The sequence below is a fragment of the Manis pentadactyla genome, chromosome 15, assembly GCF_030020395.1.
Source record: "Manis pentadactyla isolate mManPen7 chromosome 15, mManPen7.hap1, whole genome shotgun sequence".
Classification (NCBI taxonomy): domain Eukaryota; kingdom Metazoa; phylum Chordata; class Mammalia; order Pholidota; family Manidae; genus Manis; species Manis pentadactyla.
Window position 1 is genome coordinate 80,051,736 of NC_080033.1, and position 25,570 is coordinate 80,077,305.

The 25,570-nt window shown below is 59.9% G+C and overlaps 1 protein-coding gene and 1 long non-coding RNA gene across 5 annotated transcripts in view; one reads left to right on the forward strand and one right to left on the reverse strand.

Annotated features, from left to right (window-relative positions):
• Nucleotides 1-25,570, forward strand: part of GSE1 (Gse1 coiled-coil protein) — a 388,729-nt gene that overhangs the window by 105,739 nt on the left and 257,420 nt on the right. The gene's annotated exons all lie outside the window — the stretch shown is intronic.
• Nucleotides 1,620-5,099, reverse strand: LOC130680942 (uncharacterized). The gene is made up of 3 exons (XR_008994001.1): nucleotides 5,079-5,099; nucleotides 2,943-3,030; nucleotides 1,620-2,693 (listed from the first exon to the last, which is right to left on the reverse strand). It is a non-coding gene; the product is annotated as an uncharacterized LOC130680942 (long non-coding RNA).

Consider the following 25,570-nt stretch of genomic DNA (forward strand, 5'->3'; position numbering starts at 1 on the left):
CCCAGGTACTGCTACTTCCTGCGGCCTCCGAGTCCCTGCAGATGGTGGGAGGTGACGTCCCTGCCACCTGCAGTCCCCAGTCCGAGCATCCCATGCCCAGCTCTCCCCATGAGGGTGAGAAGGTGGTCAGTGCTGCTTAGCTGCGTGTCTAGAGAGGGGAAGGAGATTTGGTGTCCGCAGGGGCCCTGAGGGGCATCCCTCCAAGCCTAGGGGACCAGGTGTCTGCTGTGTGTCCTTTCTACACCAAGTGCCCCAAATCATGGACAGTCTTACTTAGTCTTGTTCAGTCATGGGGAAACTGAGTTCCCGAGCGGGGAAGGGATCGATCACCTCTTGGCGTCATAAGTGAGGCGGGTGGCCATCAGGGGCAGTTCTGCTCCATATGCCAGGAGAAGTGCCAGGCTTGTGGCTTTGGAGAAAGGGAAAGAGGGGTTTGGGGGATTGAAAACCCAGTGGGCAGCTGCCGAGGTGGGGGGCCCATTGCCCTGAGCCAACCAGACCGGGATTCAGCTGGGCCATTGTGCCCTGCCAAGCATAAGGCGCCTGTGAAGACTGGTCGGGCTGGCGCTCATGACCTCGCTGGGGACAAAATAGCCACAGGGCCACCTGAATTCCCAAGATGACTGTGCCTACCTCCTCCACCAGCATCCCTGTGCTCCTCTGCCAGCGACGACTCCAGCCTCCTAGAAAGAGCTGACATCCCCAGTCGTCACGTGGCCCCTGCTTTAGGGCGGCCTCCAGCCCAAAGCCCACTTCCTTAGAGCCCCCCCGGGGTTGTGCCATGTGCCATTAGAGCCTGTCCCCGGCTCACAGCCTGCCCCTTGCTGTAGGAAGCAGACAACCCTAATGGGCCTGCAGGCACGTCAGCCCCAGTGGGCATGCTGGTGAGCCTCCCTGGCAAACCTGCTTCCTGGGGTGGGGTTCAGGTGTTCCCCCCAAGCATGGACTGTGGGGCAGTGTTCCTAGATTCCAGCTACACATGATGGCCTCCTGGGGACCTTTCAGCAAAATGCTGATGGCTTGGCCCTGCCCAGACCAACTAAACCAGGGAAGTCAGGAGAGTGTTAACCCCTCAGGGCAGAGAGGGTGACGCACACCTAGAATATTGCCAGCCAGGGATGACCACAGGAGCCTTAATGTCCAGAGTTTTTATTGGGGCTTGGTCTCAAAGCCGTGGCTGACTGACTGCACTCCCCAGCCCCTCCAGAGGTGGCGCAGACCCCGGGTAAGCAGGCCCCGTATCCAGCAGGCATCCCAAGGGTCTAGAGGGCACCTCCCAGAAGCCAAGAGCTGAGGCCAGACCTCTCTAGGTATGGTTCATTCTTCACTATTTAGCATACTTGGGGGTTTTGAAAATTTGGATCCAGCACTGTTCAAGCAGATAGCAGGTTCTTGATACACAGGGAAGGACCTGGTTCTTTCCTCCAGGTCCTGATGGCAGACAAGAATCCTGGGGCTTATTTTAAACTGCTCGAGAAACCACCCCCCGGGAACTTTACAGCGACTCTCAACATACCTACTGCCTGCCGTTGGTCCTCAACAGAAAACTTTATTCATTAAAATCACCCCCTAAAAGGTCTTTCACAGCCAAGCCTGGTGCTTCACATTGCTGTGTATAACCAAAAAGAATGAAATAAATGTTTCTAAACACTTGGCCTGCCGCAGGCACTCAGCACCAATTCTTAAGTTCTGCAGATCAGACTGTCTCCCTCCATTTTGTCTAAATCAGAGAGGTTTTGGCTAGACAACTTTTGAGGGGGAGAACAGGGCAAGCTCAGCATTCTAAGATCATATTTTGCTGCTCCCAAGACCCTCAAGAGACATTTTCCCCAGCTGGGGGACTGCACGGCCCCTGATGGGGTGGCGGGTGTTTCCGCTGACTCGGGGCTCTGTGGGGCCTGAGATGGGCACAGGGCAGTGTGGGAGGCCTGGTTCAGTTTGGTGACAGATCACAAGTACAGTAGTTGTGGGGCTCCAGAGTTCGCCTAAGAATTAGGCTTTGCTTCTGCAAGCCTGGGTGGGGTCCGAGAAGCTGCGCTTCTTACCAGCTCCCAGGGGATGCTGAGGTGAGGGTCTGGACAGCTCAGATTAGCACGGCCCTAGACCCAGACGGCGCAACATGAAATAGGAGGTGAATAGCCACAGATGTAATGTCAAATTGCCGAGTGGCCACATTTTAAACATACAAAGAAACGGGTGAGATTAGTCTGAAGAATATATTTGCTTTAACTGGATGTATCTGAAATAGCATCTCGGCAGCGCCTGACCAGCCGGGCCGGGCAGGAGGCACTACACCCATCTGTGGCCCTCCAGGGATCGGGCGGGAACAATGCCCTCGGCTGCCAGGGCCTGCCCGCCCGCTGCCCCTGCTCTGCAGGCTCCATTCAGGGCTAATGAGCCGTTTTCAGCTGCTGCTCTGCGAGTTGGCACTCAGGAGGGTCCCTTGCTGCAAAGCTGGGCAGCGGGCTGAGTCCTGTGTGCCGGGCCGGCTGGCGGCCTCGGGCTGGGGCTCCGGGGTGAGGGGGGGACACGGGGAGAAGCGGCCTTTGTGCCCGCGGCAGCTGACGTGGTTACAGCTGGTGAAGAGGCGGGGGCCCCTCCTCCGCGCGGCTCAGGAACAAACATCTCTTCTTACAAAAAAATAAAAAAGGAGACGTGACAGGGGTCGCAGCTATGCTTTCCACATGACCTGCCTGGGAACAGAGCGCGTCTTTGTTAATCCAGCCGTCTGTCAGTTGGCCTCTGCACGGAGGCATAAGCCACTTAGTGCCGCCTCACCCCTGACCCTCCGCCGGGCTGGGCTGGGGGGTCCCGGCCTTGGCCTGCGCCTTCTGCAGGCTCCCCCACCAGCTGTCTCTGGTGGGGTGACCGGAGCAAAGCTGGCCTGATGATGACCCAGAAGGGGTGCTCTCTCTCAGGGACCCGTAGGGCCTGAGCCTCACCCTCGATTTTGGTGCCTGGAACTGCCATGGGCCTCAGTTTCTTCATCAGGGAAATGGGGATCATAGCCATGGCCACCCCTTTGCATGCCTGTAAAATTAAATGCATTAATAATATTTTTATTAGGTCATCATTTTTACTAATTCTGTCGTCATTCTGTCCTTGGTTTTCATAATGACTGGGTCAGCCTCCCCCTCCGGGTGGCCCCCACCCCTCTCTCAGACTCTCTCCTGCTCTTTCTCCCTTCGCCCTGCCACCAGGCCCTGGGCATCGGCCATCAGCCCTCCCACATGAGGGTGGCCACATGTCCAGGGTCCGGTGGGGACTGCCAGGGCCCACGAGGATGACACGGGGGCAGCTGGAGGGGAATGGCAGCCTGGGCCCCTTCTGCAAAGGGCTGTGTGCCCCTCTGTCAGCCCACCCGCTCTGCTCAGCACCCTGTCCAGGGCTCCAGGTCATAAGGCCAGGTGGGCTGTGCCCCCCACACCATGAGGCCGGTCACAGCCACACCCTGAATGGGAAAGGCCACTTGGGGGCCTTGGGGCACATGGGCCAGCAAGGCCACCCACTTCCTCCCATGCCCCGTGCCCTTCAGAACACCCCGACCCCAGCGCCCCCTGCAGCAGAGGTCAGGCTAAACGCAGCCCAGCCAGCCTCTCCCCTGTGACTGTCAGAAATGGCAGTGGGTCTGTCCACGGCAATCAGCTCATCTTCCAGCACAGTGGGTCTGACGGTGGCCGAGGACATGCAGGTCTGACAGTGGGTCTGACTGCACCTCAGGACATCCAGGAGGGGGAGGCCCTCTGCCCCCTGTACCAGTCTCAGATTCCAAAGGCCCATAGATGCCCCGGTTCCCAGCAGGCAGGTTTCCGGGGGAGAGGGACACAGAGGCGGGCCCCTCCCTCTGCCAGGCCGTGGTCCCGTGCCAGCCCGTCTGGGGGCTGCGGGCATCCCTCCAGTCCTGCCTCTCCTCTGTGCCCCCAAAGTGACCCCCTTCTCTTCTGAGGGCTTCTGTCCTTGGATTCTGGGCACCCCCTAATCAGTATGACCTCTGTTAACTGGATTCCGTCTGCACAGAGCCTGTTTCCAAATAAGGCCACGTTCCCAGGTTCAGGGAGGACGTGGTTGGGGGCACTGTTCAAGCGAGGACAAGCGGGAGTGGAAGGAGAGGGTCCTGCCCACCTCCCCCCAGGCATGGCAGCTGAGGGCCTTCCCCTTGTTGTCCGGCTGTGACTGCAGTGGTTCCCGAGCAGCTGTCCTGGCAGCTGTGTGTCCTGGGCACCGAGCACGGAGGGCGGGGCACTGGGACCAGCGGGGGCCGTGGGTCCCTGGTGCTCAGGCCATCAGCTCCTCAGCCCAGCGGAGCTGCTCTGCTGTCCAGACGGGAGGGAAGCTGGGGCACACAGGGCCTCCCAGGGTGCTGTCTCAGGAGTGGGGGCGGGCAGCATGGCCTCTTGCCCCTGAAGCGACAGCTGGGGGTGCAGGGAGCCAGGTGGGCTCTGCGCTGGGGTCCCTGCTCTGCACCTTCCCACCCAAGGAATGGTCCCAGCTGCAGCAGCCATGAGACGGCCCCGGTGTGATGAGCAAGTTCACCCCGGTGCCCAGAGGCGGGGTCAGCAGCACCCCCTTCCCGCCATCCTGCTTCTGGGGCCAACCCGCCTTTGCCACGTGTCTCCTCTGCAAGGCCCCCGGGACCCTTTGCTCAGCCCTCATCCTGTGCAGCTCTGGGTTTGGGGGGTGCCCCTGCCTGAAGACTTCCCTGGTGGACCCCCAAGGGAGCCAGGACCAGGCCGTCCCACCCGCTCCCTCTCAGGACAACAGCCCCTTTCACGCCGGCTCTGAGGAGGCTCCATCCTTCTTCCTGCCCCCTCCCTGCCCTTTGCCGCCAGAGGGTTTCCTGCCCCCGTCGGTCACCACAGGATGGCTCAAAGGGCATCACGTTCCAGGGCCAGCTCGGGCAGGTGCTGACGGCTGAGGCCAGAGGGGCCCCAAGGCCTGGGTAGTCGGACAGCAGAGGGGAAGGCCCGTGGGAGCTGCTGGGCTGCTGTGATGGCCAAAGCCTGGCTTCCGCCACCCTCCAGCCAGGGCTGAGCAGTCACTGTCCACCCTGGACCCGCTGGACCCCCACACCTGCTCACCTGGAGGCCAGCAGATCTACATGATGTGAACAGTTCTGGGGAGATCTGATAGTGTGTGATTGAGAGAGCTGTAGCCTGGCTCAGAGAGGGCCCCCCTCTTCCCCACCCTCCTGCCCGGCAGTGCCTCGTGCAGCTGGTGGGGGGTGGAAGAGGAAAGGCCAGCTGGTGCCAAACAACAGCCCAGGCCCACAGGCTGGTCGCGCACACCTCGCCAGAGTAGGGAGGCACAGCCGCTCCCGCTGCCCCCGAGCTTTCTGGACGTTCTTTAGACCCCTCCGAGTGTCCATTTTCAGGTTCAACATTCACAGGCGAAAGCAGAGGTGAAGTGCCCACAGCAGGCCATGACCTGGCCCAGCACCGGGTGAGGACAGCTGGGGCCAGATGGAGGGACGACTGGTCCAGTGGAGCCTGGTGAGGTGCAGGCTGTGGAGGCGGCCGCCCACTGTCTCCACGCGTGTGCATGCACATGCTCATATGTGCTCACACACACACACGGGCTCCCTCTGTCCTCTCCTGTCTGCTCCCTGAAAGCCACCTCTTCCAGCATGGCCTGGGCACCCTGCCAGCCTAGGTCATCTCTCTCAGAACCTGCAACACTGAGCTTTCTCTGCCCAGCTCCCGCCCTTAGCTTTCTCCAGTTTGCGTTTTTTTCGGTTGCTGTTTCTGGAATCTTATCTCCCCAGACACGCTTCCCTGAGGGCCGGCATGGCTGTGGTCTCTGTTTCTTGTATATCTGCCAAGTGATCTGGTAGGAGAGGCAGAGCCACCCTGGAGCCCATCCTTTGAGCTGAGAGCTCTGGGGCCCTCGCAGCAGGGCTCTGTCCCTGCATTTGCCATTTGCTGACATAGCAGAATGGAGGGACAACTGGTCACAGTGCTTTAAATTAGAGCAGGCTTGGACAGTCTGCCATGCATGTCCCAGGACAAAGTGGAGGCCTGGCTAGCACCTGTGGCTTGTTCAGAAATACCTGGGGCGCCCAGCTCTGCCCACTCTGGATACAAGTGGCCTTGACTGTCTGTGTCCTCCTCCAAGAACTTGCAAGGGCCCCCCTTGAGGCCTGAGAAGGAGACAGAGGGGCTGGTTGAGGGAGAGGGCAGGTGACCACACTTTATCTCTGCTCAGCCGTGAGGGCAGACAGCCCCCCTCTCTCTAAACCAGCCCCAGGGCAGGAGTGGGGTGGTGACAGCAGCCTCAGGGCCTGCTCTCTGCACGCCTTGTTTGCAGCCCTGTTCCTATTCAGGCCTCTCCTGTGTGTATTTCGTGATTGGAGAGTGTTTGCAGTCAGTCAGGCTTCCTCGGAGAACAGAGCCCTTGAGTATGGCTGGGAGAATGGGGGACCAGGGGGGGTCTGCGGCCAGCTGCTGCCGTCATTATTCAGCGAGTCTCCACTGAGCGCAGACATGCTGGATGGAACTAACGCCGCAGTACAAGGATAACAGAGACCAAAGCGCCCGCCCCCGGAGCTGCCATCCTGGCTTAGGGAGCCTCGAGGTGGCGGCACAAGAGGTGCACACACGTGGGGTCTGTTGGGGAAGGCAGTGCAGGGCCCCCGGGTATGTTCCGTGCATATTTGGAACATACTTAGACTAAAAATGTATCCACTGTTAAAAAAAATAAGTTATCCATTGTTGATCTGCAATGCAAACATAACTGGGCCCCCAGGTATTTTATTTGCTGCATCTGACGACCCTAAGGGATGAAGGGCATGGCGCCAATGTCCCGCAGAGAAGGGAGCCAGCGAGTCCACGCAGAGGCGCAGTTTGAAGCAGAGAGGTGAGCAAGGCCCGCCGGAGCAGAGGCCACTGGAGTTCAGACCTGAAGGAGAGGCCGTGGCGACCCTGGGGGGAAGCGTCCCAGGCAGTTTCAGGGGCCCCAGGCGGGAGGGGTGAGGTGGGAGGAGACCAGGGGGGCGCCTGCAGGCTGTGAGCCTGGCTCCTGCCACGCTTCGCTCTGGCTGCCCCCGAGTCACAGCTCAGAGCCACAGGGTCCCAGCTGGACGGATGCCAGAGGCCACCTGGTCTGCCTGCACATTTCCAAAGGGCCAAGGGATTTACTGGAAACTCCCCCGCAGCCAGTGAGCTTGCAGAGCAGCGTGGATGTCCGGTGGGAATGCAGTGCCGGCCATGTTACTGAGATTTCCTAGGAGCCCCTAAACAGCAAGTAAAAACATGCTTATCACTAGGAAAAAACATTGTAATTCTGTGAGGTGATGGATGTTAACTAAACTTTAAACGTTACTAAACTCATTTTGCAGTCTGTTCATATGTCAAATGATCATGTTGTACCTCTTGAGCTAATACAGTGTTATATGTCAATTTACCTCAATACAGCTGGGGTGGGGGAGGGGCAGTGAAACAGGTGAAATTAATTTTAATATATTTTCTTTAAGCCAGTATACCCCAAATATTATCATTTCAATGTGTGATCCGTACACTGAGTTATTGGTGAAAATATTTTTTTAATAGCAGATGTTCAGAACCGTGTGTGCCCACTTAGGCGATTTCGAGGGCCCCATAGCTACCGTGTGAGGCGAGCAGGTGTGGGGCCCATGCCTCCCGACCCCTGTCCAGGCGCTGTCTGCCTCCCAGGCACCCCGACAAGAGTGACCCCGGGTTGACCAGCGTGCTCAGCTGACTCAGACGATAGAGTTGCTCACAGAAGTGAGGGGACTGCTCCTGGCCGGTAGGGGGCAGTGGTAGGTCAGCACCAGGGTCTTTCCCAGACCAGGCCACCTGCAGGGACAGCAGGTGTTCTGAGCTGAGTGGCCCGGAAATAACCAGTGGTCTTCCCAACAGGTTGAGAAGGTCGGGAAGGCGGGATGTACACGCCCCGTCCTGACCCCCTGGGGCTTCACAGGGGTTGAGTCTGTAACAGATCCATGGCTTCTTTCCCTGTGAGTCTTGGGAGCTGGGCAGGGGCATCCTCTGGGCAGGAGGACCTGTTCTCTCGACAGGAATGTGGGGTTGCAGAGCTGAGCCCGCCGATGTGAACCTTTCCTGGCCAGGTAACGCAGTCCGGCTTGGCTGCAGCCCATTGGGACGTTGGAGGGGGGACTTCGCAGGGTCCAGTATTGAATGAGCTGCCATGTGAGGCCACAGTGCTCACAGAGGGAGCCCAGGACGTGCTGGTGTCTGCAGCCTGCATTCGCGGGGCATGGGGCAGGCCCTGCCCCCCTGGGGGGCCTTCGTGCTCTCCACTGGGGCCTGCGGCAGAGGCACATTCATTCCCTAGGCATGTGGGAAGGTCTCTTGCTCCCCCTCTCCATGTGTTTGTTTAACCTCGAGCGTGTACAAAGCACTGCTGTGTGCTGTGTGGGGCTGGTGCTCCGAGGGCAGCAGGGAACGCGGCCAGGCCTGGGAGCATCTGTGAGGTTGGCCTGCCAGAGCTGCAGGGACTCCGGAGGCTGACAGCAGGCGTCTGTTCTGATTGGTCAGTACCTGTAGGAGGTCGACCACCCCCCAGCTGCCCTGGCCCTCAGGCTTCTGCCTCCAGCTCTGACACCACCCAGCCTGAGGACTTTCTCTGGCCAGCAGCCCTGGGGACCTGCGTCCAGGAGCAGCCCTCAGCCTGCAGCTGGCAGGAGGTGCAGGGCAAGACCCGCAGGTGTCCTGCTCAGGTGACAGGGGCCCCACGCGCCAGCAGGACTGCACCCCAGCGGCCCACAGTGGGGCCTGATGGGAGTCAGACGCCCTACACTGGCTCCTTAGCTTCCTGTACCACCACCCATCCCCACCCCTGCATCTGGGCCCCTCCCAAACCATTGATTTCCACCCCAGTCCTCTCAGGATCTGTTTCTGGGGGACCCCAAATGAAGACAAAAGCCTTGTGTTTGCATATAAACCCAGTTCTGGGGTTCCTGGGGAAGAGAGGGCCTGAGCAGGGCCATTGAAAGAACTGGGAAGGTTCTAGAAAGCTGGAAAAGAGAGGGGTTAGCATGGCAGGCAGGGAGAACAGCATATGCAAACGTCTGGCAGTGGGACGGGCAAGATTGTTCAGGGCAGGTGAGTGGCCGCACAGGTCTGGTGGTGGGGGACCTATGTTTGGGGGGCAGGATGTCGTGCCCACACCAAGCCCCTCAGTCCTTTGCAAGTGGTGACCACCAGGTCCAGCCAAGGCTGAAGAGCCCTTAGACAGGGCATCTCTCTCTGGGGTTTGGCTGCCCCCTGAAGCGGAGCTGTTGAGCTACCCTGGGCCTCATCTGTGGAATGGGGACATCATTAGTCTGTGTGCACGGGGATTGAGGGCACAGTGTGTGGAAGCCCGCAGGGCAGTGCTGGGCACGGGCCATGCACACAGACTGTGGGCTTCATCGGGGTCAGTATGGGTGGGGGTGCTGGTACAACCACCAAGCCCCCCAGGCAAACTACTGATGGGGATGTGGCTCTTCAGCCCTGCCCCCCCACAACCCACACACTGCCAGGCTGGTGCTGGTGCTGGGAGGGGGGCACTCCTGGGATGGTCAGTTCTCAGGCCCCCTTAGCTGTCAGCTCAGCCTATGATGTTGAGCTGTTATTAAGTGACCTTGGACCTTACCCGTGCTCATGTCTGGAATGAGGGCAGCAGCCTCACAGATTCCCTAAGCGTGTGGCCAGTGAGCAGCTTAGAAGGCAGGCAGCGCCCCTGAGGACCCAGCAGGCCAGGGGCCAGGTGCTCAGATGGCACGCGGCCCTGTGTCTGGGTGCCCCGTCCTCACTGGGAAAGCCGGGGTAACTGTGGTTCGGGAGGCGGCAGGAGGTGATGTCCTGTGCGGAACTGCAGGGACTGCCACACGGTGGGCTCTCGGCACCTCGCCCCCTCCCCTCGTCTGCCACTACATGGGCATTTAGATGGATGCCCAGGTGTGGGCTGGGGGTCTCAGAACTCTACGCAGTCCATCGTCAGACATTTGGGAGGAAAGCACTGGGTTGGGTGGGGGGGTGCGTGTGACCCAAGGCTTACAGTGAGTGCCAGAGCAGCGGCAGGGCGGTGCAGCAGGAATCCTCACGGAAGCTTCCAGATGGAGTGATGTCATCGCGAGGCGGCCCAAGGCAGCCGTGCCCGGAATAGCAGGCGGGAAGCAGTTCCTCAGGCCCCTGCCTGTCCTCGCCCTTCCCCGGGTCCGGCTGGGCAGGGTGGGGCGGGAGTGCTGGGCTGACCAGCTCGCTTGGGAAGGGTCCCCAGCACGGGTTCCACTTGAGCTCTGTGGCTGCCGTGCGAGGCCTCCCGCCTTTATCACGGCCATTTCACAGCTGAGCAAGCGGAGGCTGCACCCAGGATATGGTCCCCGGGCCTCGGAGGCAGACCCAGCGCTACCTCACTCTGTGTTCTCTGAACTTCCCTGTGACCTCTTAGAGGCTTTCTGCGGGCATTTGCATACTCTGCCTTGTACCCCACTATTTCAGGTTGGCCTCGGGACTCTTTTTGCACCTCCCTTAAAAGCTTTTTCACAAATCACGTACATTCAGTAAAGCCACGTCAAAGTGAACTGAAGCCGCGTGTGTGGGAACACCTAGCATGCTGCCTGGTGTGAGATGCTTAATAAATGCTTGTTGAGTGAATGAGTGACCTTTCCCTCCATCGCTGACTCCGCCCACCTTGTCCAGGCTTACCGCGGGCGAAGCGTGTGTCTGATGCCTCCCTGCTGACTCACGGCTGCTTCCGGGCTGTGTTCCTTTAAAAAAAAAGATTACAGGTTCTCAGATGGATAATAACAGGCTCCAATTTTTCAGAGGAAAAAATCTGCCTGGGAAACTCTAATGCAACAGGGAGAACCAGTCAGGGCCCACAGGGCCTCCGCAGGGGCCCAGGGGGGGAGCAGGGTGGGCAGTCGGGGCCCCACCTGGGCAGGACCCTGGTCATCCTCCCAAGGAGGGGGCGGGCACATGGGGCATGGATGCCTAGCAGACACGTGTTGCCTGAGGGCTTGGGGGTAACCACTGGCTGGGAGCGGCTTTTGTTTTTCTCCCCCAGAATGCTCCCGTTAGCTCCCTGGGAGCCATGGAGCCTGGGGTAACAGACACTTGATTCACGGCTGTTGAATTCAAGAACTCACAGTCGATGGGCAGGGTGAGCCCCGCCATGCAGTCTGTGACCCTGGAAAATGCCAGTCAGGTCCTGCAGCGCCCGCACTCCGTGCCCGCGTCCCTCCCCGTCTCACCCCGAGTGAAGAAACCCTTCTTCCCTGGGTGTGGGAGTCTCCTGGGGCTGCTGGACAAATTGCCCAGACTGGGAGGCTTAAATAGCAGAAATGCATTCTCCCACAACTCTGGACACAAGAATTTACAAATCGAGGTGTCAGCGGGGCTGTGCTCCCTCCAAAGCCTCCAGGGGAGGGTCCTCCCGGCCTCTGCCAGCTCCTGGCAGCCGCCCCCCTCCATCCCTGCCTGCGTCCTCCCCTGCCCTTCACTCGGGTGTCTCTCCTCTTCTTATAAGGACGCTTTCACTGAATTCAGTGCCCCTTCTCCAGCGCGATCTCACGTTAACTAACCACATGGGCAAAGACTCTCTTTCCACATCAGGTCCCATCCTGAGGCTCTGAGGGGGACATCACTTTGGGGGGATGACACTCAGCCCAGTACACTTAGCCTACCACGGTATGATCTGACCACTTAGGTGGCTGTCCGGCCTCCTTTCTGCCCACTTCTTGGGTGCCTCAGCCACATGGGACTTCCTGCGGTTCTTCCAGAGCCCAGAGTGTTTGCATCTCAGGGCCTTTGCACCTGTGGGTCTTCCACCGGGCAGGCCTCTGGGGCTGCTTCCTGCACTTCCCTGGAGAGTCTGTGCAATGGCCCTCCCAGAAATAACGCATTCCCGTTGCTCTGCATCCTCTGTAAGTGCCTTTGGTTCCCTTCCTGTGCCTTAACCCCAGTATGTTACACGTGTATTTCCCTCTGTGTCCCTCCTTGTCCCAGAGACCAGGGACCTTGTCTGTCTGCCCATAGCTGTATCCCCAGCTCCTAGAACAGTTCCCAGCACACAGTAGGTGCTCAAGTGTAGCCTGTAGCCTGAATGTATGCTCATGTAACTCAAGTGTTCACGCTTTATGGGATACCAAGGGGTCCCTGAGGTGATGACATGCTCAGCCAGAGGGCCTTGGGGCCACAGGACAAGGAGGAGAGAGAGGAGGCAGCAAAGAAGTCAGCTCCGTGCCCCCAATCCTAAGCTGTTCTGCTTTATCTATTTTATCTGTTTCTTATTTGAAAAGAGAGTTGGGAGAAACTCTGCCTGCTGTTGACTGAGCTCCAATCTAGACGAACAGCTCCATTTTACAGGTGAGGACATGGCAGCTCCGGGAGGCCCAGGGACATGCCCGAGGCCCCTGGGCTGTTAGGGTAGAGCCAGGCCTGGAATCTGGCTCTCCGGCTCCCGGGCAGTGTCCCCCACCAGGCCTGACTGAGGCTCCTCCTTCCTGTGCAGTACGGGGTGACTGTTGCTCAGAACTGGCATTGCGCTTGTGTGGGAAGGCACCCAGGGGCTCCTGCAGGTCAGAAGGACTAGGTTGGGTGGTCCACTCCCCCAGCCTCTCAGAGCACAGCGTCAGCTTCCAAGTTCAACATTACCGTCTGCTAGAGGCCAGCTCACTGTCACGGGGCCCGTGCAGGAAGCAGAGCGTCCTCTGCCGTCTCTGGTGGCCAGTCAGGGTCTGATAGCCCTGGCGGGTCAGCACCCTCGAAGCCAGGGATGCGGGGTGGCGGAGGTGGGGGGAGCAGCCCACCCAGAGTGGCTCATAACTCCCTGAGCCTCCTGGAAACATTGTACCCGGCCACACTGTTTGCACTTCCAAACCCTAGTGCAAAGAAAAACAAATACATAAACCTAATCAGACGTGAATTCGCCACATGCAGTCACCAGTGGACTGTTTATACTGCGTTGTGCCAACAGCTGGCAAGTTTGGGGTCTGCGGGGTCCAGGCACTGAGCCATGGTGCTCTGGGGACATCGTGCCCAGCCCCTGACGGCTCTGCGAGGGGAGGGTTGCCATCTCTAGTTGCCATCTGAGGAAGCCGAGGCTCAGACTACTCTGGGGTCACGGCTGGTGAGGGACCCCACAGGGACAGGGCTCCGGGTCGGCTTGGGGTGAAAGCAGGCGCTTGTCCCACTCTGTCTCCAGCCTCCCGAAATAGCTGCTGAAAGGGAGAACAGAACAGAACGCCATTGTTTCTGGCCTCTGAGCATTTGTGGCTTCCGGCGGAGGCAGAACCTCGGAGAGCAGCTTGAGGGCCAGCTTCAGGTAGGCCTTGGGCTCTCGGGGCATGAGTCCCAAACCAGAAACGAGGTCCGTGGTGGACAAGGCCGTGTGGTGCGTCTCTGAGTGAGAGGTGCGGTCTGGACACAGACAGCATTCAGTGCCAAAGGTTCGGCATTTCTGGAACCTTCCGGTGGTTGGTGGAGACCACAGGGCAGGGGCATCAGATCCCCTGCCCACTTCAGCTGCCTTTAGAAAGGGTGAAAGGGTGAAAGGGTACAGGTCAGGGGGCACTGGTGGACCAGAGCTTGCACATTAGATACTGATCAGGCTGTCAAGTTGAACTGTGTTCTGGGTTGTGTACTTTTAAATTGGGGCATTTTGTGATATGTAAATCATGTATCAGCTTTTTAGAAAGCCTTTGTGGTAAAGCATGCTTTGGGCCTGGACTGCACACTTTATTTATGTCCCACACTTTATTTATGTGACCTCGGGGGGCTTGTTATTGTCCCACCACATTCTCACTCTTACCATGATCGTGGTTTTTTCAAACCAAAAACTGGGTGCTGTGACTATAAAGGATATTTTAAAATTGATTTTAAAAATAGAGTAACATGAAAAATTCTATAGCACAGAAAAATGGCCCGAGGGTTTGCAGTGAACATCATCCTATACTGGAAAGAATACATTTTCCTGCAGTCAGGGCCCTCCTGGCGTTTCTAGGATGCAGGTGGGGAGACCTGGTGTGAGTCAGCGCCACCCCTTCCCAGCCGTGACCTGAGCCAGCGACCTATCCTCTCTGGGCTTCCGTTTTCTCCTCTGCAAAGAGAATAGATGTTAGGCTGGGATGAGTTCCTGCTCAGAACAGTGCCCACACGATGGGAAGCATGACTGTCTGAGCTTCGGCTCATGTTTAGAGCTGATTGTGGCCAATGCTGGGTGCCAGGTATGTGCCAGGTGCTGTGGGGCTCACGCGGTGTAAGACCAAGATGGCTGGAAGCGTCCCCCTGGTCACCTGCTGCTGCGTGACCGACCACCCCCCGCTCAGCGGTGGGAAGCAAGCGGTGATTTTGCTCCCGAATCTACATGTTGAGTGAGGCTTGGCAGGGACAGCGTGACTCCGCTCCGCATGGCGCCGGCTGAGGCAGCGCGACTGGCACTCACGCCCCACACCAAGGGCCCTCCTCCAAGATGGGGCTCACACCCCGGTCAGGGTGGGCCCGCACCCAAAGTAGCACCCACACCATCACACCTTCACTCGGCTGTCAGGTTGGGGCAGGCTGTCCGCCAGGAGTCCAGCCCGTGTGGGCTCCTCCACCTGCTTTGGGTCCATCGCAGCCCGGTGCTGGGTCCCAAAGCCAAAAGTCCCGAGAGAAAGAGCAGGGCAGAGGTTATCACCTTTTTGGCCAAGCAGCCTGGCCGCCTGGGTCGCCACACCGGCCGTTCCCCGCCTGTGAAGGCCGGACTCTGCCTCGCCCAGTTTCAGGTGGAGGGGACAAAACTAGAAGGTGCTGGAAGAGCAGGTGGCATCAGAAATACAGCTGTGGCCATTGTGGGACGTATAAGCTATTCTTGCATCAGAAAGGGTCAGGCCGGGTGAGTCCAGCAGGTCACCTGGCCCTCACTGCACCCCGTTTGTAGGTGGGGGAAACTGAGGTCCTGGGAGGAAAGTGAATTCTCAAGGTCACGGTTCTCCCTCTGCTGCACATCAGGGTATCCGGAGGGATGTCATCTTTCTGGCTTGATAGCAAATTCTTGGAGAGAAGGGGCTGATCGCCTTTATCACTGTGCACCCTCTGCCCGGAGATGCCTGGCACAGATAGATCCCAGCCACGCCTGGATCCAGCCGACCCCAGGGCATGTCCCAGTGGGGTCTCAGACTTCCAGCATCTCCCTCCCAGGTTGACCTCCCAGCACCTCATGCAGTAAGTGCTCAGTAAACGCTGGGCCACCTTCCCAGCCTGACCAGTGCCCAGTAGCTCAGGTCCCGCCAAGCAAGGGGATGTAGGGCAGCCAGCCTGGCTGCCCCTTCCTCTCCCAAACCGCACCCCCGCGGGAGGGGAAGGGCCTGGGGTGCTGGCTTGGGTGGGGCCCTGCCCCAAGGGGGCAGGGAGGCCTGGAGGCCTGGCTTCCTGAGTCCCATTCTGGAAGTATCTCTGCGGCTGCAGGAAGAGCCAGCCGAGCCAGATAAAGGCCCAGCGGGGGCCCTCTCCTAACAAAGGAAGCCAGCGGAGGCCTTTTCTCTCCCGCCTAAACACTCCAAACGCCTTTCAAGCTCTCAAGCTCCCCAGCGGACTGGCGGGCTATTCAGAGGCAAGGGGGGAGGTAACAACGGCACAAAATGGGGTGGGAGGCGCCTCTGCCTTCCTCCAGCAACCCAGAGGCAGATCCGTTTAGTTTAAAAGAAAACAAACAAAAAGCCCCATGATCTAGAATATTCCTTCTCAGAATGCAGGCCCCTTTCTGGGCCCTGCAGGGAGTGCACTGGGGAGGGAATCGGAGGGAGACGGGGGCCTGGGCACACACACCAGCCCCTGCCCCGCCCCTGCCGTGCCTGCCCGCCTCCTCGGGGTCCCTGTGGGCTCTGCCTCTCCTGTGATTTACGAGGCCTGCCACCGGCCGGCAGCTGGCAGCTCCTCCTGGGGCCCAGCTCCACCCCGGGCCTCCCGCGCCTAATTGGATGGATAGGGACAGAGGAGGCCATCCAGACCTCCCGGCTGCTCCCCAGGCCCCCAGCCTTGCAGCAAGAGATACTGAATCTGCAGGAGGGGGTCCCAGGATTGGAATTCCCCAGAGGGACAGGCATTCAGTGGGGGGCTAAGAGGGGTCGTTTCCCCAACAGCCAGTGGGGTCAGAGGCTCAGGCGGCGCTGCTCTTTTACCTTCGAGCCCGGTCCCCCGCTCCTCCCCACCGCTCCCCGGGCTCCGTGGGAAGAGGTGCAGCCCTGGAATCAGACCGTCCGGTGGGGCCCCAGCACCGCCCCTGAGCCGCCAGCAAAGCCTCCCACTGACCTCATCTCAGTTCTCTCATCTGCGAGTGGGGGTTAGTACTGTGCGCCTCCCAGGGCTGCTGTGTGAAATTCACCCAGAAGGTGCCCGCAAAGCACCCAGGTCCCATACACACAGGTCTCTGCTCCCCTGGGCCCCCTCTGGGGGTGACCTAGGGACAGCAGCCAGGGTGGTGTGAGGGTGGCAGCTGCTTGGACGGTTAAGCCTCAGAACTCCTGGACTAGCTCCCAGGAGTAAGTGTTAGCCAGGCCCCCGCTGGCTCGGGGGACGCAGAGAGCCTGATGCCACCCAGGTGGGTGTCGTCGTCTCCCCCCGCCCCCGCCTCTGTCTCTGCTGGGCTGCTGGGGCGTCTCCTGGCGGGGCTGAAGCCGGCTTGTAACGAGCCCCTGGGGCGCCACGGGGCGCCAGGGAGAGGGCAGGAGAAGGTTCGCTGGTGCCAAGGCTCATTAAGCGCTGCCGTTCCAATGAGGATTAGGCGGGAGCCAGCCCGCAATTCCTTGGGTTTGGTTATTAAAGGCTCTGTGCAAGGTAAACACCAGGCGCTTCCTTTCAAAGCCGCACCTGCTAATTAGAGGGCAAGGAGCTCATTAAAACAGTAACTTGGGGCTGCCTGGGAAGAAGGGCAGGGCGGGAGGCAGGGGTGTGGACAGACACCTCCACCCCCACCCCGAGCGTCACGGGCACAGCCAGGGGGCTCCAGAGGCAGGTGCGAGACCCCTTTCTCCAAGCGGCTTGACCTGAGAGCAGGAGCCTGGACCTCTGCCCTTTGCTTCCACCTCCACCTGCCAAGGCTCAGGGGGTCTCCTTGGTGGGCTCGCCGGGTCACGTGGGTGCTCTTCCTGTGACAGGGAGGCGTGGGCAGTGACAGAGGCAAAGCCACGTTTATTAAATGCCTGCTGTGCTGGGCGGAATAACGGTCCCCAAGGTGTCCACGTTCTAATCCACAGAACCCTTGCCTATGTGACCTCGTGTGGCCAAAGGGACTTTGCAGACGTGGTTAAGTTGAGGACCTGGAGATGGAGAGGTGATCCTGGGTGGTCTTGGGTGGGACCAGTGTCGTCACAGGGTCCTTATAAGAGGGGAGAAGGGCCACTGTGGCAGAGGAGCAGGACACATGGTGACAGTAACAGGTGGAGTGACGCGAGGCAGGGGCCCTACGCCAGGAGCCAGGAAAAGGCGAGGAAGGGGATTTTCGCGGCAGCCTCCAAGGGCAGCCAGCCCTGCCCACTCCTAGTTTTAGCCCCATGAGGCCCGGGCTGGACTCCCGGCCTCCATGTAAGAGAACGGGCTGGTGTCCCAAGGCGCACTGTGCCCGTGGTCGCTGTTGGAATTGCCACAGGAAACTGATGCCCTGGGAAGCAACAGGCGCCTTACATGCTCCCTGTCCTCAGGCCGCTGAGGGAAGTCTGGGCCAGCCCCGCAGCCAGGGGAGCCCTCCCTGGGGGCCCTCTGAGCTCCCAGGCAGAGACACAGGCTGCACAGCCATCCCTAGATCCAGGAGGGGGTACATGTGGGCGAGAGGCGGGCACCTCTCTGCCTGTTATGTTATTTTCTGCACATCTGAAATCTCTCATAATTAAAAAAGCTTTTAAATGACATCTGCCTGGTCCCAAATCCTGCCCCTCTTTGGCAAAATCCGGAGCCAAGTGTGAGGCCACGGGGCCTGGGGCCAGATCTTCCCTACGCTGGGGCCAGGCCACGGGGAAACTGAGCAGTAGCAGGGAACTGGCGCTGATATTCTTGTCTGGCTGCATCAATGGCCCAGGGCACATTGGAGCTGTTAATGGCTGCATTTCCCAGCCTGGCTGTGGGGCAGGAATTAATCAACCAGCCTGACTGGGAGTTAGGGAGACCAAGTTCATTACCTTCTGTGTGACTTTGAGCAAGACACCTAACCCTTCTGAGCTCAGGCTTCTCCCGGGGAAAACAGAGAAATGCCTCTGACCTTTGTGGCAGGCGCAGGAAGTATGGACGTGGGGCCTCATCCTCAGGCCGACCCTGCGTCAGGCCCTGGGACCTCCGACGAGAGGGGTGTGTACACGTGAGTCACCTTTTCGGCAGTCCTGTGCCCAGTGCCCAAACGCGGAGCCGGGAGGCACAGGGTCAGTTTGGCTTCCTCTGCCTGTCCCTCGGCAGCTCTGCCCCGGGCTCTGGGTGTCTGGTGAAGACCCCTGGGGCCCCTCTCCTGGACTAGCTGCCCCAGCGGTGGGGTGGGCCCAGCCTTTCAGTCAAGTCTGGCCAGTGGGGCAGGTACCCAACAGAACCTGTCCCTAGAGGTGGAAAGATGCGACGCGGCTGTGAGCTGCCTTCTAGGGCCGTGGGCGGCGGCCACCGGGTGGGGCTGCTGGTCTGACCCTGGGTCTCTGCCGCATGCGGGTTCGCAGGCCTGTGCATGCGATTCCTCCTCGCCCCTTCTGCATGGTGATGACACCACCCAAAGCATCGGGAGAGAACAGTCCACACACTCTGTACTTTCTCCTGCAACCCTACAAGGTACGGACCACATGGGCCCCACTTTCCAAATGGGCTGGCAGAGGCTCAGAGAGGTGAAGTGACTTGCCCAGCGTTGCACAGTGGGATTCGCAGCCAGCTCTGTGGGGTCCCAAAGCCAGGCTCCTCTGGGATTAAAGCCTCTTCCGTGTGTACCTTCCCTCCTGCCCGCCCTCCGCAGCCCTCTGCTCCACCCGCCGGCAGCAGTCCTGGTAGCAGCGGAGAACCAGGGCTTTGCTGCGTCCTGACCGCTGACATCTCCTCCTTCCCGTTTGTAATTTGCACAGCAGGGAGGGGACGGCGTGATCTCCCCGACACGGTGTCCATGGGCTCTCCTTACACGGAAGGCCCTGATCTGGCCTCTCCCGTCGGCCTCTCTCAGAAACCCCCTCTCCACACTCACTCTTCTTTCCAAAAGGGCATTCTTGACCTCCGTTCATGGAGATCCTGGGGCTGGGCCACACGCTGCCCCCAGCCTCAGAAGCTGCCCGCACCCCCGCACCCCCCACCCCCACCGTCTCCCCTTCCTTTCCCAGCTGACGTCTCGTGGGGTGGGCTGCACCGGGCCTCTCAGGCTGTGCTGAGTATCTGTACCCCCGCCCAGGCCTTGCTAAGGCGCAGGTCCTGATGCGGCTCAGCCCGGTGGGCCTGGGAGTCTGTGTGTCCAGCAAGCTCCCGGGGCAGCCGCTGCCCACCCAGCTCCCATCTTCACTCCCTGGAGGCATCTGCTCTCAGTGGCCACTGGCAGCTTCTAGTGACTAATTCCTGGTCCATGTCCCCCAGTATGTCCCAGTGGCCTTTGGCCCTTCTGTAAACCCCTGTACCCATCAGGGCTCAACCGGAGGGGCAGAACCAGCAGGAGGTGGATGATAAGGGATTTACCGCCAGGGATTGGCATGTGGCTGCGGAGCTGGCCTGGCATGTCCAAAACCGGTGGGACAGGCCCAGAGAAGGGCAGTTGGGCCTCTCAGGGCCCGGCGGCAGCTGCCGTCCCCGCATGAGCCTTCTCCTTCCTCAGGGAAGGCTCGGCTCTGCTGTCCAGGCCTCTAGCTGATGGAATCAGCCTCACGCAGATAATCTAGAACAATCTCCCTTTCCAAGGTCAGCCAGTCCCGGACCGATCTGTCTGCAGAGTGCCTTCCCAGCAGCGCCGAATGACATGCCCCTCCTGGGCCGGGGGCACGGGTCCCTGGTCCCACCCAGGTCTGGCACTCAGAGCTGAATGCGCAGGGGCTGGAGCCTCCCTCCTCAGGGGCCCCGCTGGCAGCCGCTTCCTGCTCTGTCCTTCAGGGATGTCCTGTTGGGCAGGGGGAGCCCCACGCCCCCCCATCACCACACCCAGGTCTGCTCTTTTCTCGCCCTTCTTGAGCTGAGGGTCTCTGTCCTGTGTCTCTCCACCTCGGCACTATTGACAGTCGGGGTCGGGTCCCTGTTTCCAGGGGGCCTCTGTCCTGTGCTCCGCAGGACTCCGAGTGTCATCTCTGGCCCCCACCCCCTGCCATGGCAAGGAAACTGTCTCCAGACGTAGCCAGATGACTCCCCCGTTGACAGCCCCTGCACCCCGTCCTCCCGACGGTGGAGGCCCTGGGCGCACACCGTCTTCTGCCGGCTGCGGTCACAGGCGTCCGCACTGCCCGGGCCCAGCTCCTTCTCTGTTGGGGCTCTCCGCCCCCAGGCCCCCTTGCTTTCCCTGGGCCCTCCCCATACTGACCCAGGTGCTTCCTAGTGGCCGGGCTGATGGCTTCCTCTACACCCCTCAGTGGCTCCCGGCTGCTGACAGGCATAGTGGCCTCTGGGGAGTCTAGCAAAGGAGTCAAGGGCATGAGTTCTGTAGCTGGAGCGGCTGCTCACCCGCTGGGTGGCCCTGGGCCTCATGGCCTCAGTTCCATCACCTGGACAGTGGGGGTCACAGGACCCTCCCTGGAACAGGGCTCAGCGGTGGGGAGCTGCATGGGGGCCACTGGTATCCCCGCCCGGCTGCCTGGGGCCCCCTCGAAGGGCTCTTTCTGGCTTTATCACCAGGGCTGACCTCCCGTGCCTAGACTGGAGGCACCCTGCCCGTCACCCTCCCCATTCTCGGCTCCCCTTGCCTGGAGTCCCTTCCTCTTGTTTCTGCCCCTTGGAGTCCTGCACGTCCTGGGAGGCTGAGCTCCCGGGGCAAAAATCTCAGCTGGCATCCTGACCAGACGGTGAGGTCCGAGGTGCAGGGGCAGTGCGGTGGGCAGGCCACTGGCCCAGGAACTGCTAATGGCAGCCCGGGGACCCTCCCTGGAGACCCCAGCCCTCCCTGCCCTCCTGGAGCCCAGCCGGCCTCCCGCCACTGGCTGGGCGCTGGGCGCAGGTGAGCCCGGTGCTGGCCTGGGACCCAGCCCTCCAGGGCCACGGGCACACTGCCAGCGCCCAGGGTGGTATTGATGGGGGCTGGCTCTGTAGAGCTGCGGCAGAGGCCAGCGGAGGAGGCCGGGGCTTAGAGGCAGAAGGCCGGACCGTCCTGTTTCTGAGGGGGGCAGGCAGGCAAGCTCGATCCGCTCCTTCATGACGAGGTCTTCGATCTAGCGAACATGAACATCAGCGAGAAGACGGCGAGGTGGCCCCTTGGCAGGCCCGCAGCCTGGCTCGGCGTATGCCCTCCTGGGCCCCTCCAGCTGCAGGAGGCTGATGCCATGTGCGCAGGGCTGGGGCGCCTGTTTCTGGGGAAGGGGACCTCACCAGGGACGGGAGCCCCCTGGTCGCCCCAGGGTCGGTGCCGGGCTCCCAGCCGGGCACTGGCAGGCCGCTTCCTCTCAAGCTTCAGTTTCCACTACTTGGGGCGGTCGGTCTTTCGCTCATGGGGCCAGCGCGAGATGCCACCTGCACTGTGAGGAGAGCAGCAAGGACATGCGGTCCCCTCCGGTGCCCTCACTCGCTCGGGCGCTCACCCACGGCCACTGCGAGTCCACAGGGACTAGCACTCCACCAGGATGACGGAGGCCGGGCAGTCTGGGGTCCTGGGTGAGGCGGGACCCCGGTGTCTTGGGACTGTGACAGGTGGGGCGTGGGGCTTACCCTGGCTTGGTGCGGGCCAGAGCCCTCCTGGAAGTCTGCAGGCTGGGCCTTGGGCCTTGGTGATCACCAGGGGCTGTTCGGCAGCCATTAACCCTTCTCACGGTGTTTGTGACTCGGTGGGGTTTGGGGCTTGGCCGCTGTATCTTTGAGACTTTGTTCCTTCCCTCTGTTATTCATTCAACAAGCTTTCCTGAAGCCTGGCTCTGGGCCAGAGGGTTGACAAGGACTTGCTCAGAGAGCTCCCAGTCTGAGCATCAGGCTTTGAAGAGAGTTTCCAAAGTGCCCAGTGCCAACAGTAAGGGGGGCTTCTTGGGGGAGGGGCAGAGGTCGAGGGTTAGGAATCAGACCACCCGCCGCCTCAGTGCATCAGGCCTCTGGCAGCCCTGTCCACCCCGCTAGCCCGTGAGCTACTGTGTAAGCATCTCTACCCCACATGCACACATACACGCCCATGCCCACATGCTCACCTATGTGCTCACAGACAAAAGCCACGTGGCACTTCCCCTGTACGGCCCCATGCCCACAGGACTGCACATACACGTGCATGTGAACATGTGCACACACTCACAGGTACGTGCACAACACCCCCCCCCGGGTATGTCCTAGCACCTGTGGGGCTGGGGACACAGGACAAACAGAGACTTGTGGCTGCTCTCTTCTCCTTTTGTCTGGCCACTGCATCCGTGTCACATGGGCCTCACCCACGTGGGCACCCAGCCCACCTGCCACCCTGCCATTTGGTACTTTCAGGGTGGGCTCTCCAGAGCTGTGCACCACCCTCAGGGTTCAGGCTGGAGGGAGGCCGGCACTGCTGGACGCACACTAGGCCTTGCAAGCAGGGAGACCGGGGTCCTGCAGCTGGCGACATGGCCCAAGGGCAGGGGCGGGCTGTGGGGTGGTCCCGTGGCCCCACAGACGCTTTGCCCTCGGGGACACCTTGGGGAGGGACTCTAAATGCAGGGCTTTGGACAGTGGTCCTGGGTGCTCAGGTCGGAGGCGGTGCTGACATGCATTCAATGCCTGAAATATAATTTTCACAGCATGATCTTTTTATTCCATGCGGGCATGCCAGTGTTTTTTATTCTATCCCATTTCCTTTTTAAAAATTGCTCTCCTGTGGGACACATCCCCAAGTTTGAGAAACATGGGGCAGATGACATTTCAGGTTCTTCCCAGCTCAGAGACCGGGGGTGCCGGAAACGTCCCTAAGCTCTCATTCGTCTTTGCAGCGAGACAGAGCAGGCAGACGAAGCCAGCCCCTCCGTGCCCAGCCTGCCCACGTCTGCCGGCTCCTCTGCTGGTACCTCGTCGGGGGTCGCTACTTGTTTCTTTTTCACAGGGACCAAAAGAAACCCGGGATCAGGGTCAATATCTGGAAAATGGGTGAAGGACAGAGGGAGGACCCTGCCTGCGTCCCTGGGGAACTCGCGCCGCCCCTCCTCCCTCCCTGTCCCCCTCCCACCCCCCCTGGAGTCACAGGCCAAGGACCGGGAAGGGGCCGACTGGCCTCCCCATTTTATGCCCACGTACTTCTCCCTTCTGATCACTCTGCTGGTGGAACTCTTCCCCTTAGAGCCTCCGTAGCCCCCAGACGTGACTCCACCTGCCTGCCTCCCCCGCCACCCCAGCCAGCTGCTTGCACCAAGTTGCCTAACTTCCTTTGTACGATGGGAGCACACTGGAAAGATCCAGGCCGTTCTGGGGGACAGCTTTGCGTGGGGGTTAGCGGTTGACTGAGCACGACAGCATGACAGAGTCTGTGTACAGGGCAGGCTGTGTGGCCCAGGGCGGCTGGCTTACCCACTGGTGCCTCAGGGCCTCATCCCTAACGTGGGTGTGTCGTGGTGGTGCGTGAGGAGGTGCGTTAGAAGGGTCAGGCCGATTTGTAAAGCCTTTGAGAACTGCTTAGCCCGTGCGTCAGATGACATTATGTACCTCAGTGGGTTGCCATAAGAAGAAATAAACTCATCTAGGCTTTATTGAGCAGCTCCTAAGGGCCGGGCATGCTCTAAGCACATGTCTTAAGTCTTTTTTTTTTTTTCTGGGAGGTGGGTGCTGCCATGACCATGTCACAGGTTCAGAACCTGGGGCCCAGAGCGATTCAGTGACCTCCCCGTGGCTGTGCGGGCCGTGGTAGAAGGAGGCAGGGTGTGAGGCTGGAAGGAAGGTGTGCTCTCCAGATAGAGCCTGCAGTCATCCTCATTACTGCTGGTATCGTTGCTTAAGAAAGAAAAAGGGAGTATGTGCAGAGCTCAGCCTGGCACATGGTAGGTTGAACCATGGGGCAGCTCATCCTATTAGCATCATTGGGCAGATATTTGGGAGGGCACAGCTGGGCATCAGTGCCCCCAGGTGACCCAGACCTCATGCAGGTGCCTGTCAAGGGCAGGGTCAATGCTGAGCAGGATCACGGAGGCCCCCTCGACCCTGCTCACCTCTCTTGGGGTACCACACTTGCACTGAAGGGACTCAGCAGGTTCTGGCTTCATTTCCCCCTCCCGGAGCTACAATAGTGGCCACGTGCAGGTACACACACCTCAGAGATGCCACAGGTTCTGCTCCAGACCCAGCACTAAGGCAAACATCACAATAAAGTGAGTCAAATAAATTTATTGGTTTCCCAGTGCATGTAAAAGTGATGTTTGCACCATACTGTAATCTATTAAGTGTGCAATGGCATTATGTCTAAAATACAATGAGCATACCTTAATAGGAATGCTTTATTGCTAAGAAATGCTGACCAGCCCCTGAGCTTCCAGCGAGTCACAGCCGTTTTGCTGGGGGAGGGTCCTGCCCCCGTGCTGGGGGCTGCTGACTGCTCAGGGCAGGGGTGCTCGGGGCGGGGGCAGCCGTGGCAGGTCCTTAAAGTCAGACAACAGTGACGTTGGCTGTGTTGATTGACCCCTCCTGTCACGACGATCCCTTAGCCTGCGATGCTGTTTGGTAGCGTTGCACCCACAGTAGGACTTCTTTCAAAGCTGGAGGAGTCGGTCCTCTCAAACCTGCCTCTTTACCAGCCGAGTTGACGTCGGATTCCACATCCTGCGCTGTCGTCCCAGCGTCCTCCGCAGCCTCCTCGGGACAGACTCCCTCCCAGGAAGCCACCCTCTCTGCTCATCCTCCTCCTGGAGGTCTGATCCCGGGAGGCGGCGGTTCCGCCCATCCTCAGCCCCCCGCACTCTGGGTCTCCTGCTGTTCCCACCACACCTGCAGCGGCCTCCTCCCCTGAGGCCTGGAACCCCCGCAGGCACCCACGAGGGCTGGAACCAACTTCTTCCAAACGCCTGTTGATGTTGATGTTCTGACTCTTCCCATGAATCATGCGTGTTCCTGACGGCATCTTGAATGGGGAGTCCCTTCCGGAAGGCTTTCTCTCACTCTGCCCAGATCCCTCGGAGGAATCACTGTCTGTGCAGCTATAGCCCTAGAAATTTTATTTCTTAAATAATGAGACTTGGAAGTCTAATTTACTCCTCCATCCCTGGGCCACAGAACGGGTGTTGAGTCAGCAGCACGTCAACAGCACCAGGCTCGCGGTCCGTCTCCAGCAGCGCTCGTGGGTGGCCGGGTGCACTGCCCGTGAGCGGTCACGTTTTGAAAGGAATCTTTTCCTCTGAGCAGTGGGTCTTAACAGCTGCCTTAAAATATTCAGTAAACCATGTCACACACAGATGTGCTGTCATCCAGGCTCTGATGCTCCATTTCTAGAGCACAGGCAGGGTGGATGCAGCATCACTCTTGAGGGCCTTAGGATTTGCGGGACGGTAGGTGGGCCTGGCTTCCCC